Source organism: Pleurodeles waltl, chromosome 1_2, assembly GCF_031143425.1.
Source record: "Pleurodeles waltl isolate 20211129_DDA chromosome 1_2, aPleWal1.hap1.20221129, whole genome shotgun sequence".
Lineage (NCBI taxonomy): Eukaryota > Metazoa > Chordata > Amphibia > Caudata > Salamandridae > Pleurodeles > Pleurodeles waltl.
Genome location: NC_090437.1, coordinates 570,723,260 through 570,740,975, shown reverse-complemented (window position 1 = coordinate 570,740,975; position 17,716 = coordinate 570,723,260).

Here is a 17,716-nt window from a genome sequence, read left to right as displayed (position 1 = left end):
CCCGTTGGACCGGCCCCTACCTCGTCCTTCTCTCAACAAGATCAGCTGTTCGAGTGGAAGGGAAAAAGAACTGGATCCACGGCGTACACTGCAAGAAGGTCCCTTTTCCTCTACCGTACGACCGGTGGGTCCAGGAGGGGATCGCTGACTCTGAGACTGAGACTGTGCCTCGTTTTCTGCCATTTAGCGATGCACGTGTAGAAGGAACAATTTCTGAACGAGAAAGTGACAATAATTTGCAAGAAGCTGTGCCACCGTCAATTCGATTGAACACTACAGAGCCTGAACTCTTGTTCCAGAACCAGACAGTACCTGGAAAAAGGCGTTATAATTTGAGACCAAGAACTAAGGACAAATAATTTTTTTCCCGTTCCTTTGCTATTTTTTTAAAGTGCGGCTCTCTCATCTGAGAAACTTTCTTATTTTTGTTTTTTTTCTTTTCGAACCGCCATCCGGGTTCAGCTGTAGGGTCGTGGTTGCCCAAGTCTTTGGAGTGCAGCTGAAGACGTTAGGTCGACAGTTCTGGTCGGTCTAAGGGAGTTGCCCTGGACTGACAGAAGCATTCCCTAGCATAGAACACCCTACCACCACGAGCAGCATTTAGAGAGGATGGAGTTTTTCAAGAATGAGAGACCTGCCAGACAGATGGACTTTAAAGCCAGAATGGGTATAATAATGACAAAGAAACGATTTTTGATATTATGTATTTTCATGTTGCTTAGTGTAATGACGTTTTTAATAGGATATGTTTTATTCTCTTTTCAAGTGACATTTGCACCCATTACTCAGCCCATACCTCCTTCTACTGTTTCCTCGCATTCTTTTCACCCCCTGCCTGAACACGAGTCTGCCAGAAGATTAGAGTTTGCCAACAATTCATTCATTCAGCTTCTACACCAACACCAATTAGTAGTGAACACAACTAACTGTTGGGTGTGTGGTCTTATGCCTCATACTACTGATAAAGGTATCCCTTATTTGGTCCTGCCTTTCAGCCATAATGGTTCTGTATGGGCATTTAGAACGGTGTTCATATACGCGTATGAAGCCAACCCCCTACGTTCTGTGAAAGATAATCCTAAGAATAGTGCTCTAGCTAAGGGTATAGTAGATATGATTAGGGAAAATATTTCCTATGAGACTATCCCGAGAGATGAGACATTAGCATATATTGGATGGAACATAACAGGATATGGAGTTACTCTGAGTGGGAACCAGCGAGCAAAGAGATCCTCCCCGATTTGGATTGTACCCCATCAGGGTCACCTATGTCTGCAAGGTAATGGCAAGAATCCCAGAGCTCAGTTAGGGAAAAGTATCTGCACTGAAACATATGTTTTTGCGTCTCAGACTTCTCCTTCGTTCTTAGCAGCTAAGGGTACCTATTTAATCTGCCATAACAGAGCCTATACATGGTTGCCTCCTGACTTCTCAGGCACATGTTTTGTTTCGTTCCTGTTACCTCCCACCTACACGGCCGCGGCAGATTTCCATAAGACAAGGATAGTTCGAGGTGTCAGAAGTAAAGAAGACACTACAGGACAAGAATTTGGAGATTTCGCAAAGGGTTTTCTGCCGTTTTGGGGCCCTATGGTTAACAGCAGGAACATAAGGCAATTGACAAGGGTGGTTGAATCCACGGTAGTTGAAACCGCCGGTGCCCTTAGTAATTTGACTGCTGAGCTCCAGTCGGATCGCCTTATGACTCTTCAGAACAGGGTCGCATTAGATGTCATACTTGCAGACCGAGGTGGGGTATGTAAAGTGATCCAATCAAGTTGCTGTGTTTTCATCCCAGATAACGCTCCGACAGTCTACCAGGCCATTTCCAAACTGCATAAGATCTCCGAGTCTATTCACGTGGATAAAGGAGATTGGTCATTGATGGGGTGGTTCTGGGAGTTGATATCTGCCTGGGGATGGAAGACTCTGATAGTCATTGGGATGATCTTAGCCATTCTTTTCCTGTCCTGTCTGTGTGTACAGTGTGCTCCTGCAATATGTGGACTCTGTGCTACATCGTGTGTAAGGAAACCTGTATCAAGGGACGAGCTAAGTAATAGGATGATGCTACAGCAACATCTCAACGACTTTATGAATATAGACCTGGACTCAGATTAGCGTGAGTATAGGTTATTGCCTATGTAAGGGCAAAAGGAGGGTCTGTGGTACTGAAAATTCTGGACCCGTGTTATAAACGTCGTCGTATCACAACGATTTTGGTATCAGCAGACCGGGAATGATTAGAATAGTATGCACAAGCATTGTATTCATGTTCGGGTAACGAAATCACCCGAATATCAGAGTTTCCGTCTTGAACCCTCGTGTTCCATTTAAACGACAGCCATTTTGTGATTGCCCTCACATAGGCCAATGTCTAATGCTGAAAACGAGTCTGAAGGACACGTACATCTTTGCTGACTCCTCTGTGACCTGGGCAAGCTGACTCCACTGCCTGAAGCCAAACCTGTTCGGCCAGTTTCTTTCCCAGTGGCCGAATGAGATTAGTATCAAGGCACAACACATCATAAAACCTTTCATCACACACAAACCATGCCTAATCTTACACACACCTGTCTCTGTTTCTTTCTTTATGACTTGCTTTACAAGGAGGAGGTGCCCGTTTATATTGGGGGTCCGTCGATATCTGATGAAAGTACTAAGCCTTGCCGGGTAATTGATTGAGGGCTGGTCAAACTGAAATATGGGCTTGTCATCATAACCCTGCTATTACTTTGTAGTAAAAATATGTGAATGGTCAACTGTAAAATAAGGAATGTTTGCCTAAAGCATAATATTTTGTATAAAAGAGAAGGTTGGCTTTGCAAAGAGAGCAGTCTCCTGAGAATATACACCGTGTTGTACTTCTAGGATACCTGTTACTGGCTGCAGCCAATAAACAAGATCTTTGACTTCACCAAGAAGACTCTGTGTTTCTGTAGTCTGAAACAGGAAGGACTCGAAGTCTTAGGGTGTGTTCCCTGGCACCACTGGGTTCTGAAAAACCCAGTACTTCAGTGGAAGTGAGAGTGTCTATCTAATTGTGAGGGTGGGTGTGAAAGTGTCTGTCTGGATGTGAGAGTGAGTGTGTGAGTGTCTGTCTGGATGTCAGAGTAGGTATGAGAGTGTCTCTCTTGGTGTGAGAGTAGATGTGAGAGTGTCTGTCTAATTGTGAGGGTGGGTGTGAGAGTGTCTGTCCAGGTGTGAGACTGAGTGTAAGAGTGTCTGTCTGGGTGTGAGACTGAGTGTGAGAGTGTCTGTCTGCGAGAGTGTCTGTCTGGGTCTGAGAGTGAGTGTCAGAGTGTGTGTCTAGGTGTAAGTGTCAGTGTGTCTGGGTGTGAAAGCGTCTGTCTGTATGTCTTATTGTGAGAGTGAATGTGAGAGTGTCTGTCTGGGTGTAAGAGTGGGTGTGAGAGTGTCTCTCTGGGTGTGAAAGTAGGTGTGAGAGTGTCTGTCTAAATTTGAGGGTGGGTGTGAGAGCGTCTCTCTCAGTGTGAGAGTGAGTGTGAGAGTAACTGGGTGAAAGAATGAGTGAGAGAATGTCTGGGTGTGATAGTGGATGTGAGAGTGTCTGTCTCGGTGTGAGACTGAGCATGATAGTGACTGTCTGGGTTTGAGAATGGGTGCCTGTCTTAGTGTAAGATTGAGTGTGAGAGTGTCTAACTGAGTGTGAGTGTAAGAGTGTCTGTCTAATTGTGAGGGTGGGTGTGAAAGGGTGTGTCTGGATGTGAGAGTGGGTGTCTAAGTAGGTGTATATATATTTTTTTAGTTATATTTTGCGAAATTCGCAGATCCACTTGTGGATATTCACCAGAGGCTGCGCTGGGCCCCGCAGATGCATCCCCAGATTTAGGCAAACGGAAAAAAGAAATTGTTTACACCTATTACAAGTAATTCATTAACCCCTTTGCTGCCAGGCCTTTTCCCTCTGGGGTGCCAAGCCTTTTTTGGGCTGTTTGGGGCAGTTCGTGCTTAGGCCCTCATAACTTTTTGTCCACATAAGCTACCCACACCAAATTTGCGTTCTTTTTTTCAAACATCCTTGGGATTCTAGAGGTACCCAGGCTTTGTGGGTTCCCCTGAAGGAGACCAAGAAATTAGCCAAAATACAGCAACAATTTCATTTTTTTTCTCAAAAATGGGAAGAAGGGCTGCAGAAGAAGGCTTGCGTTTTTGTCACTGAATATGGCATGAACAAGGGGTTTGCGGTGCTAAAATCATCATCTTCCCTGCTTTCAGGAACAGGCAGACTTGAATCAGGAAACCCCATTTTACAAAACAATTTTGACATTTTACTGAGACATACCCCATTTATACTATTTTTTGTGCTTTCAGCTTCCTTCCAGTTAGTGACAGAAATGGGTGTGAAACCAATGCTGGATCGCAGAAAGCTAAACATTTCTGAAAAGTAAACAAAATTCTGAATTCAGTAAGGGGTAAAAGGGGTAATTTGTGTAGATCCTACAAGGGTTTCCTACAGAAAATAACAGCTGTAATAAAAAAATATTGAAATTGAGTTGAAAAAAACAACAATTTTTCTCCACGTTTTACTCTGTAACGTTTACCTGCAATGTCATATTTTTTAAAGCAATATACCGTTACGTCTGCTGGACTCTTCTGGTTGCAAGGATATATAGGGCTTGTAGGTTCATCAAGAAACCTAGATACCCAGAGCCAATAAATGAGCTGCACCTTGCAATGGGTTTTCATTCTATACAGGGTATACAGCAATTAATTTGCTGAAATATAAAGAGTGAAAAATAGGCACAAGATAAGGTGTTGGGAAGCAGTGGTTATTTTCACATCTCTGAATTCTGGGGTGCCCATACTAGCATGTGAAGTACAGGGCATTTCTCAAATAGAAGTATTTTTTACACACTGTCCTACATTTGAAAGGACAAAATGTAGAGAAAGACAAGAGGCAATAACACCTGTTTTGCTATTCTGTGTTCCCCCAAGTCTTCCGATAAAAATAGTACCTCACTTGCGTGGGTAGGCCTAATGCTTGCAACAGGAAACTCAACATGGGCACATCACAATAATACATTGAAATCTGACGTGTTTTTTGCAAAGTGCCTAGCTGTAGATTTTGGCATCTAGCTCAGTCGGCACCTAGGGAAACCTATCAAACCTGCACATTTTTAAAAACTAGACACCTAGGGGAATCCAAGACGGGGTGACTTGTGGGGCTCTCACCAGGTTCTGTTACCCAGAATTCTTTGCAAACCTCAGAATTTGGTCAAAAAACTATTTGTCCTTTCATTTTGGTGACAGAAAGTTCTGGAATCTGAGAGGAGCCACAAATTTCCTTCCACCCAGCATTCCCCCAAGTTTCCCGATAACAATTGTACCTCACTTGTGTCGGTAGGCCTAGTGCCAATGGCAGTAAATGCCCCAAAACACAACGTGGACACATCACATTTTCCAAAAGAAAACAGAGCTGTTTTTTGCAAAGTGCCTAGCTGTGGGTTTTGGCCTCTCGCTCAGCCGGCACCTAGGGAAACCTACCAAACCTGTGCATTTTTCAAAACTAGACACCTGAGGGAATCCAAGATGGGGTGACTTGTGGGGCTCTCACCAGGTTCTGTTACCCAGAGTCCTTTGCAAACCTAAAAATTTGACCCAAAAACAATTTTTCCTCACATTTTGGTGACAGAAAGTTCTGGAATCTGAGAGGAGCCACAGATTTTCTTCCACCCACAGTTCCCCCAAGTCTTACGATAAAAATGGTACCTCACTTGTGTGGGTAGGCGTAGTGCTCGCGACAGGAAATGCCCCAAAACACTATCTGGGCACATCAAAATAGTCAAATACAAATCTACCTGTTTTTGCAGGGGGGGGGGGCACCTGTATTTTTGATGCTGAACTGAGCAGCCATCTAGGGAATCTCCACTATTTTTTTTTTGTTCCCTGGCATCTAGTCGACTTTCAGCCCCCGGGGTGTGGATCAGGGGGTAATTGCCCAATCTTCCCACTGGTGGGCAGAACAACTTTGGCCCCATTTATTTGGAGTGGGGGTATGGCCCGACCCTATTATTTTGAAAAAAACAAATCTTCCCTGGTCTCTTGTGGACTTTTTGTTCCCCTTGGGGACAGATGGGCCTTCCAAAAATAGGCCGATCTGCCACCAGTAATGTGCCCCCATGGGGAGCAACCCTTGCCCAAGGGGCTGCCACCTCAAACAAAATACACACATACACATACACACACACACCAATCCCTGGTGTCTAGTGGTTTCTGCCCCCCTTGGGGCAGATTGGCCTAACAAAAATAGGCCGATCTGCCTCCAAGGAGGGCAGAAATGGCCTAAATACAATTTGGGAACGACCCTTGCCTAAAACATAAACTAAATAAAATAAATATATATCCCTAGTGTCTAGAGGTTTCTGCCCCCCTGGGGACAGATCGGCCTAATTATATTAGGCCAATCTGCCTCTGGGGGGGCAGAAAAGGCCTAAAAATATTTTGCTCCCCCCCTGGGGAGCGGCCCTTACCCAAGGGGCCACTCCCCTTATGCGTAAGTATTAAAAATAAATCCCTGGTGGCTAGTGGTTTCTGCCCCTATGGGGCAGAAATGGGCTAAAAGTAATTTGGCCCCCCGGGGAGCGACCCTTGCCTAAGGGATCACTCCCCACATATAAACAAAAAAAATAAACAAAAAGAAATGTATCCCTGGTGTCTAGGGGTTTTCTACCCCCCTGGGGGCAGATCGGCCTAATTATATTAGACCGATCTGCACCCGGGGATGGGCAGAAATGGCCGAAAAATATTTTGCCCCCCCCGGGGAGTGGCCCTTGCCCAAGGGGCCGCTCCCCTTATGCTTATGTATAATAATAAATAAAAAAACCCTGGTGTCTAGTGGTTTCTTCCCTCCCTGGGGGCAGAAATGGCCTAAAAATAATTCCCCCCCCCCCCCAGGGAGCGACCCTTGCCTAAGGGGTTGCGCCCCACACATAAGAGAAAAAAATAAACAAAAAAAATGTATCCCTGGTGTCTACAGGTTTTCTGCCCCCCCCTGGGGGCAGCTCAGCCTAATTATATTTGGCCGATCTTCCTCCCAGGGAGGCAGAAATTGCCTAAAAATGATTTGGCCCCCTGGTGACTGGCCCTTGCCCAAGGGGCCGCTCCCCTCATGACAATTACAAAAAATAAATAAATTCCCTGGTGTCTAGTGGGCATATCTGCTGCCTGATCGCATCGCGATCTTGCAGCAGAAATGCTTGCAGAGACATGAAAGGAAAGCAAAAGCCTTTCCTTTCCTTTCATGCCTCTGCCGGCCCCCTCCTCCCAAGCGGAAGAGAAATGCTTTTGCATTTCTCTTCTGCATCACGCTGGACGAACGCTTCCAGCACGCTGGGAGGTGACCTCTGATGGGGTCAGCAGCCGATCGTGTGCTGACGTCATCAGACGTCACTGGGGGGTCGAGGTGGAAGGAGAAATGATTACCCTTCCAGCCCTGACCTGGAGGGGTAGGGGGGTGGCCCTCAGAGGGAGCGCTAGCGGGTCCCCAGAGGGCCAGAACCTGGACATAATGGTTACATCCGTGGCGACTGAGGGGCGCAGCCACGGACGTAACCATTAGATCCATGGCAGTCAACGGGTCAATTTATCATATTTTTTTTTTAAAACATGGGGTCAGAAACCTCTTCCCTGACCCCTTTATATCCATTGCAGCCCCCATTTCAGTCACGGAGACCTTCACCGCTAACAGAAAATCATGGCTGCAACTTCCATCACAAGTTGTGGCCAGCCATGTGTATTTCAATTTAAACTACTTCATTAAACTACATTTTTGCCCTGAAAGCTACTCCACATTCCATTTGTCGCATGAGACAATGTTTTAGAATTTCTGGATGTGAGAGCCTGCATGAGAAGTTCTGATCAACATCCCTCGCCCAAGTCCCGAGAGTTTGAAGCAGCCACAGCAGAGGATGCATCTTCTCCCATCTAGCCGCCAAGATCTGAAATGACCACCCCCACCTGCAGACCACGCACACCTTCATCAACTTCAGGAGAAAGTTCAAAACCTGGCTCTTCGAGGAATAGCTGCCAACTGCAGTGACAATCCACCAGCTCCTGGGTGATAAGCCTTGCTTTATAAAACTAATGATATATATATATATATATATATTCTATATATATTCACTGGAAAAAAACAAAGGTTACAGGGATGTTATAGTTAGGCTCACATTTTAAACGTACAAACCCTTCGAAATTCACCACATATAGTTAGAGTTATCTCATCTAACTATAACTTGTGGCCTAACGTAACTATAACTCACGCCCCTGCCGTGCACAGCTTTTTCGTCAAAAATGTTACTGCAAATATTACATGGATATTGTTAGAAATGGGGTTTTTGGTTGGCAGTCAGGTTGCCCTCTGTCCAAGCAAGAACCCTCACTCTAGTCAGGGTAAGTCACACACAATCCAAAATCAGCCTGTGCTCACCCTCCGGTAGCTTGGCACGAACAGTCAGGCTTAACTTAGAAGGCAATGTGTAAAGCATTTGTGCAATAAATCATACAATACCATAATATAACACCACAAAAATACACCACACAGTGTTTAGAAAAATATATAATATTTATCTGGGTATTTGCAGGTCAAAACGATCAAAGTTGCAATATGAATTTGTAAAGATATCACTGAAAAGTGATATAAAGTGTCTTAAGTCTTTAGAAAGCAAACAAAGGCCGTCATTCAGACCGCGGCGGACGGCGGTCGCCGCCCGCCAAGCGGTTCCCGCCGAAAGACCGCACCGCGGTCATAAGACCGCGGCGGCCATTCCGGCTTTCCCGCTGTGCCGGCGGGCGACCGCCAGAAGACCGCCGGCCGGCCCAGCGGGACAGCCCCTTCAACAATGAAGCCGGCTCGGAATGGAGCCGGCGGAGTTGAAGGGGTGCGACGGGTGCAGTGGCACCCGTCGCGATTTTCACTGTCGGCTAAGCAGACAGTGAAAATCTATGTGGGGCCCTGTTAGGGGGCCCCTGCACTGCCCATGCCAGTGGCATGGGCAGTGCAGGGGCCCCCAGGGGCCCCACGGCACCCGTTCCCGCCATCCTGGTTCTGGCGGTGGACACCGCCAGAAACAGGCTGGCGGGAAGGCGGTCGGAATCCCCATGGCAGTGCTGCTTGCAGCGCCACCATGGCGGGTTCCCTGGGCCAGCGGGAAACCGGCAGGAAACCGCTGGCTCCCCTTTTCCGACCGCGGCTTTACCGCCGCGGTCAGAATCGCCCAGGAAGCACCGCCAGCCTGTTGGCGGTGCTTCCGCCGCACTCCGCCATGGCGGTCATGGACCGCCAAGGTCAGAATGACCCCCAAAGTCTCTTTCAAACACAAAGTACCTGGTTTCTGGTGAAAAATCTCATCAGAGGGCCACAGGAGAAGAGATACGTGGAAAACTGGTGTGTGCGTCGATTTCTCCTCAGCACACACGGACTTGCGTCGTTATTTTCCACGCGGGAAGTCATACGTCGCTTTCCGGCGCGCGGGCAGTCTCTTTCTGTGGATAGCGGGGAGTACCAGATGTCCCGGGTCTGTGCGTGGATTTTCCTGCTTGTTTTCCGGCTGCGCGTCATTCTGCGGGGCTGCGTGTCGAAGTTTCGATCTCACGGCAGGCGTCGCGTCGATTTCTCCTGGGGAGTCGGGCAGCGTTGTCCTTGCGAGGCCGTGCGTCAAAGTCTTGGTCGTCCCGAAGGCGTCGCGTCGATCAGCGTCGGTGTGCAGTGTTTTTCTTGCCGCGGAACAAGCTGTGCGTCGAAAATTTCGGCGCACGGAGCGTCCAAGTGGAAGAGAGAAGTCTTTTTGGTCCTGAGACTTCAGGGAACAGGAGGCAAGCACTATCCAAGCCCTTGGAGAGCACTTTTACAGCCAGACAAGAGTTCAGCAAGGCAGCAGGCCAACAGCAAGGCAGCAGTCCTTTGTAGAAAAGCAGACAGGTGAGTCCTTTGAGCAGCCAGGCAGTTCAGCAAGGCAGCAGGCCAACAGCAAGGCAGCAGTCCTTTGTAGAAATGCAGACAGGTGAGTCCTTTGAGCAGCCAGGCAGTTCTTCTTGGCAGGATGTAGTTTCTGGTTCAGGTTTCTTCTCCAGCAAGTGTCTGATGAGGTAGGGCAGAGGCCCTGTTTTATACTAAGTTGTGCCTTTGAAGTGGGGGTGACTTCAAAGAGTGTCTAAGAAATGCACCAAGCCCCCTTTCAGTTCAATCCTGTCTGCCAGAGTCCCAGTAGGGGGTGTGGCAGTCCTTTGTGTGAGGGCAGGCCCTCCACCCTCCCAGCCCAGGAAGACCCATTCAAAATGCAGATGTATGCAAGTGAGGCTGAGTACCCTGTGTTTGGGGTGTGTCTGAGTGAATGCACAAGGAGCTGTCAACTAAACCTAGCCAGATGTGGATTGAAGGGCACAACAAGATTTTAGTGCAAAGAAATGCTCACTTTCTAAAAGTGCCATTTCTAGAATAGTAATATTAAATCCGACTTCACCAGTCAGCAGGACTTTATATTACCATTCTGGCCATACTAAATATGACCTTCCTGCTCCTTTCAGATCAGCAGCTGCCACTTCAACGGTGTATGAGGGCAGCCCCAATGTTAGCCTATGAAGGGAGCAGGCCTCACAGTAGTGTAAAAACGAATATAGGAGTTTTACACTACCAGGACATATAACTACACAGGTACATGTCCTGCCTTTTACCTACACAGCACCCTGCTCTAGGGGTTACCTAGGGCACACATTAGGGATGACTTATATGTAGAAAAAGGGGAGTTCTAGGCTTGGCAAGTACTTTTAAATGCCAAGTCGAAGTGGCAGTGAAACTGCACACACAGGCCTTGCAATGGCAAGCCTGAGACAGGGTTAAGGGGCTACTGAAGTGGGTGGCACAACCAGTGCTGCAGGCCCACTAGCAGCATTTAATCTACAGGCCCTAGGCACATATAGTGCACTCTACTAGGGACTTATAAGTAAATTAAATAGCCAATCATGGATAACCCAATCAATAGTACCATTTACACAGAGAGCATATGCACTTTAGCACTGGTAAGCAGTGGTAAAGAGCCCAGAGGTCAAAAGCCAACAACAACAGGTCAGAAAAAATAGGAGGAAGGAGGCAAAAAGTTTGGGGATGACCCTGTCAAAAAGCCAGGTCCAACAGATATTATCAAAGATGTTATCAAAGATGTCATCAGTGCCATAATTTGTGAGTAATTAGCAGTGCATGGTGAGGGTGCGAGTTATAGTTACATTAGGGCACCAGTTATAGTTTGTTGAGATAACTCTGATTATAACTGGTGTATTTCTAAGGTTTTGTCCATTTAAACTGTGAGCCTGACAGTACCGTCCTTGTAACCTTCGTTTTTTCCAGTGGATTTCTATGTTTTGTTTTACATTCTAACTATAACCTCCCTGTAACCTTTGTTTTTTTCAGTGAATTTCTCTGTCCCTGGCCACGGGGACTGGTCTGCGGCAAGGCCCTATTGCCAACCCCTATGAGCACCCAACCATACACCGTGCACGGCCTTCACCCATGTGCACCGCAGGTTGCCTGCAAGACCTGGCCTGCAGCCAGACCTTGCAGCCAACATCCCTAACCACCCAACCGCATGCTGCTCATTGCCGTTAGGCTGTGCATGGTGAGAGTTGTCTATGGCCTCTGTGGTTGTCAAAATAGGTGTGAGAGGGTGTATATGGGAATGAGAGTGGCTGTAGGATTAGCTGCCTGGGTGTGAGAGTGCACACATCAGTGTTTTAGTGGGTGCATCAGTGTGTGTGTGTGGGTCTGTGAGTGGGTGCATAAGGGTGTCAGTGGGTCTGTGAGTGGGTGTGTGTCAATGTGAGTCGGTGTGTGAGTGGGTGTGTAACTGTCTGAGTGTTTCTGTGAATGGATGGGTGAGGGTCTGACTGGGGTTATGAGTGAGTGTATAAGGCTCTGAGTGGGTCTGTGAGTGCATGCATGAGTATCTGAGTGGGTCTGCGAGTGGGTGTGTAAGTGGGAGAAATTGATTGAAAGAGAGAAAGAAAGTGAGAGGGAGAGAGATAGAACTTTTTTAGACTTTAATGTATGATATACCTAGAATGAGATATTTATGTAGAATTTACAATGAAAAATGTTTTTTATTTAAAAAAATATATTAATTTATTTTTATGAAAAAAAAGGTAAATGAGTCCAGCTCAAGTCGAACCCCCAAAGCTCAGTGTGACAACAGCTCTGTGCTTGCTGAAGCATTTCATCTCTGTCCCCGGCACGGGTTTACAGGTCCCGCTGTCAATCTGAGGTTTTTCATGCTGCGGCTTGGCTGCAGCTGCAAAGCTGCAGCCCAGCAACAGAAAACAGCTTTGTCCGGGGGTAGTATTCTGCTTTGCTTCAGACCGAGAGGGAACGAAGTGAAAGGAATGCAAAGAATGCAGCACTCTTAGTCTGAGCAATTAATTTATTAAGTCACTTCCCAGGTTAAACGAAGATAATATGAGCACTTAAAGAGAAGGCAGCAACACAGTGCACCTCTTAAAATAAGCACAGCACTGTAATAATACTTATCAAAGAAAATGCAATACATCAACAATGAATATATATATACGTATATTTTTGCTGGCTATTAAGAATTAAAAATGCATCATCATGGGGCTTGACTCCAACATCATCCTTTCTCTGCCAACGTCAAGTTATGGAACCCGTGACAACTGGGACAAAAGAGAACAACCAAAATAGGATTTTACTCTGACCAATACATCCATCCTCAGAGATGAGTTCCTTCTCTTTCAGTGTCAAGCATCTCCATCTTATATACTTTAAACAAACTTAAGAGGAAGGTTCTAGAACCCCACCCATTCCTTTGAGTAAGTTGTGAAATTTAAGTACTGGCCGTATCAGGTTTAGTGTTGAAAAAACACACTAGAGACTGGCCAGATCTCACAGTGTATTTCCAAAACCGAGCTGTACCCTTTTGTACCATAAACATTCTCAGCCTGGTACATTCTTATCAGTATTGCCTCCCCCATGTTGTGTTCTCTTCCCTGGTGAGAAAAGCAAAAACAGGTTCACAGGCTGTGCGTGGAAAAATACCTGCACCACCAATGTGACGACGTTTGAAGCATTTGAAGCTAAGCTAAGCACAAAATGGAGTCAGTGGTCAAGATAAAGCCATTGGTTAAATACATATAGCATTAGAGGTGGGTGTCCCTGGACATAGCAGGAGCCTGCCCTAGAGGGTGGTAGTCCCAAGGGCCATCAGTGGCTCTTTGAGGTGGGCCGCACGCCCCCCCCCAACGTATACATAGCCCCAGGGAGGTGGTGGTTCCCAGGGCTTGAGCGTCCCAAAGTGACCCCATTTCCTTTTTAAATATCTGTCTCTGGATGTTGTGGTCCCTGGGGCAGCAGGGAAGCCATGCTGCCCCCCTCATAATTGAGTATAGCCCCAGGGCCCAACTTCCCCAAAATATTTTTACCCCAGGATGTGAAGGGCCGCATGGGCCCTCGATCATATTTGTATATTCAGCCTGGGTAAGGTGTTGGTCCCTGGGGGGCTGCACGGCCCCCACTCACATTAGTTCAATCACCCTTGGAAGTGGTGGTCCCTGGGGTTTATTAAAGCCCAAGGAGATGGGCCCCATGCAGTCACCTCCTTCATTAACCCTAAATGTCCCAGGACCTGGCCCACCCAGGGAAAAAGAAAAACCCGGGAGACTGCGTTTTTATTTTTTATCTCGAACAAATCTGCGGATCCATCCTTGTATTTTTCCGCTTTTGTTTAAGAAAATGCTTTTTAGCCCTGGCAGGGTCCCTAAGGGACCCCAGCACAAGAGGTAAGGAGTCAGGGTGACTCTATCCTGGCCCCTTTTCTTTTTATAAAAAAAATTCTGGGACTCAGCTGAAGCCGAGTCCCGAGATGGCTGTCAACATTACCTTGCTGAAGTGTTGCCAGCCAATCAGGGACAGTTGAATCCGCAGAAGATCTACGTCCTTATATATATATATATTTTTTTTGGCCTTAAATTACTCTGAAACTACCGAACAGATCTACACCATACAACTAAAAGTGTGATCTGTAGAAGAGCATCTAGCTTTGTGGCAAATGTGATGTAATTCCGTTCAGTGGTTCGGGCTGTAGGCGTGGCTAAAGGTCTTATGGAAAAATGAATGGGGAAAATGCGTTTTGGGTCCCCCCTTTTTCTCAGCCCCCGCTTGACGGATCACCCCGAAACTTAAAAATGGAAGCTGAACTTGGCAAAGTATAAGTTTTGACATTTTCATAAACATTCATTAAACAACGCCAAAGTTATAGGCAAAACAAACAAGCACTTGCGCTCGAGGAATTAGTATTGTAAACTCCTAACTGGACTTTTCTTGCCACATAAGTTGAAAATGAAAATAAAACAGTTTCACATAACTAACTGGACTTTTCTTGCCATATAAACTGAATAGTAAAAGTTTCACATAAGCGAGCGGACGGCCACCGTCAGTGCAAAGCAGAAACACAAAGGGAATTAAAAGTTCACTCGTAGTGAAACCTATCGGCAAAAGTGCAATTATCCATGTAACTGGCAAAAGTGCAATTATCTACGTAACCGGCAAGTGCAAATAACTGTGTAACAGGGTCGATGTCATGCAAAACGCTCGACTTCTGACAAGGGAGATCGCGCTGCGAAAAAAGAGAAAAAGCAGTCCAGAAACCAGACGGAAAACTTGGAGCCTCGTATGTTTTCAGTGCTGCGCTCAAGGAGGCCTAAACACCAGAAAAGGCATGACTTATGCATGCTTTACACTAATGAAAGCAAGCAGCTTTTAAAAGGCAAGCAACGAACCAATGAAAGAGACTGACGTGACATGGGTGTGGTTTGAAGCCCAAAGAGATTATACAACACAGGACGGAGCGCTTTGCACTCGCCCCTAAAAAATGACATACATATTCGGCGTGCTTTCTACCACAGGCTCAAACCTTTTTAACAATAAAAACACACTAGAAACTATTCCCTGCTGCACCAACCAGAGTTTAATTCCGTAGCTCTCTGTTCACACACACACATATATCAGAAGGGACCACATTCACCAATAAAGGTTGTCTGTTATTTTATGTGCAATGACCTGAAGGTTGAAAGACCAACAACATAGTTACATAATATTTTGTTCTTTTTAGCCATCCATGCCTTCCATCAAGCCCCCACCTCAGTGACCCCGCCCCCACTGGACTCAGAATCACAATCCAGATACTTTTTTTTAATGTACTTTCACTGCTGTCTGGAACTATTATGTTCAATGTCTGTGGTGAATAAGCCATAAAAAGCAGCAATGAAGTTCTCAGCCTCAAGAGAGATCAAGATGTCTGACCTCGTTTACACGAACTTTGCAGTCTCGGCACGAATTCATAACTGAAATCCGACTGTGGTTTTGTTTGGAATGAATCCCCTCTGTTGCCTCCCATGTGTCGTTTTCCCATAAAACTACGCACTGGTGACTTACATGTGAAAATAACTTGAGGACGATGGCAAAACAACAACCCTTTGTCGAACCGAAAATGCAGCCTGAGCCAGTCAGGCATACAAGATATTTAACACGCAGTATTTGTGTACCCTGCAGGCCGAACAATACAAAACAGAAAAATTAAATTCTTTGCCAGGGCGGAAAGCAATAAATAACTCTTTTAAATTACCTAGAACAATTCTTGTAATGGTAGCATATTTTACAGTTCAAATATTTCATGAATGCATACGTGCTTTTATTTCTCCCTGTTAGTGTTAGGGAGTGTCTTGCATTTTGTAAGCGTCTTCTAAAGACTAAAGAAGTTATGAAAAAAATAAACTTAAAACGGGCACTTACCAGCGATACATTTTTTTCATATAGCCTTAAACTGCCTTGGAGAGATTTACACAAGCACCTTGTTACGTTTCATAAGGTCAGATTCTTATTTCTGTTTTTAAGCAAGGAGTGATTAAGTGTTCTGCCTAGAATCACAGAATGTGGAGCCGACAACGGGACTCAACCCCGGATCCCCAATTCCAAAGTCGCCAGCTCTGGCCATCTTATTTCTCCTGAGAGAGGCCCTTGTGGTGACCTCTCAGTTACAGAGCTGATCAAGCTGTTTACTCTGACTTTGTTATTTCAGGCCGGCTTCAAAAGCAGAGGGATTTCGGAAAGTGACTCTTAAAAATAGGATGAGAAGGTCATGTTGGCCACTGTTGAGTGGTGTTAGATGAAGAGGATACATTTTGTCTAAACTTGCGGGGGCCGGCGGTACAACACTGTTGTGCGTCGGATCATCAGTTTGGAAACAGACAGTGCAAGTGACCCTTCATGGTGGGGTTACAGAGCACTAAGGGCAGAGGGCAGAGGTGAAGATGGAGACAGATCTCGCATTTGCTCGAGTTAGAGCTATTAGCTTTGTTAAGAAAACAAACGCAGCGCGATCGCACTATGTAAAATGCAGCGCGATCGCACTGCAAGAAAACCCCCCCGATAAAGTAGTCTGAAAACATCAGCCTCACATGTTTTTAGTAGGTGCTGTGGAGATGGGCTAAACACCAGAAAGGGCATGAGGTATGCATGCCTTTCACAAATGAAAACAAACGGATTTTAGAAGGCAAGCCCACGAACCAATGAATGTGACTATGTGACATGGGCGTGGTTGGAAGCACAAAAAGAGAGATTATAGAATGGGACGGAGTGCTTTGCGCTCACCCATAAAAAAGCCTTCCTATGGAAGCAAGGTCCTAACTAGAGCTACCTAGTGGCGGGCGTCACAATGTTATATATATATATGTTAAGGGACGTCAATGAGAAATGTCCTTGTGAAAAGCGATGTGAGACAGGGGAAGACTATGCAAAGTAGCTGGCTTCAATCGCAAAATGGATTTTTTAAATGTGCCAAATGTAAAGCATGTAAAAATGGTGAAAATATTAAGAGTATCCAGCAAGGAGACAGAACTATTCACACCATAAAAGGCAGATACGACTGCAGGAGTGAATATGTCATTTACATTTTTAAATGCAGTTGTCCCAAGATATATGTTGGTAGTACTAAACTCCAAGTGCACAAAAGAATACTCCAACATTTTAGGGCAATAACCAACAAAGACGATTCATACCCTGTTGCTAGACATGTACATGAGTTCCATGCAGGACGAATGGAAAGTATCAAATATAGTGTAATTGACGGAATAAAAAAAGATGTACGTGGAGGGGACAGGGAGAAAAACCTGAGAAAGTTAGAATCCAGATATATTTTGACACTTGATTCTAGAGAGCCAGTAGGATTAAACTCCAGTGAAGAACTATATATTCATTTGAACTAAGTGGGTTCCTTATTCAGTATATTCTTTCATTTAGGCCTTTTTAGTCACATGTTCTGTCTGTTGATACACACATTTTTTTCTGCTTGAGACATATGGTACCATTTCATAAAAATTAAAAATTAAAAATTAAAAATTAATAATATTTTCTTTACTGTCGTGAAAACAATGGTACCATAATATTCCACAGGTTTAAGTACATAGTTATTGCTATTGTGTTATATCATGGTCGTTGCAGTATTTATATGTGTTTCCAACATGTTTAACGATTCTTCTAAGATTTTTCCATGGTTACATAGTATAGTATAGCTTTGTTTTTGTTGTTGGTAAATCGTTGATTCAGGTATGCAATTAATCTTTGAATTATGCTTAGTTAATAACTAGTATGAGAGTTTCAATTCAATTTCTTTTTGTTATCTTTGCCTACATATTTGCT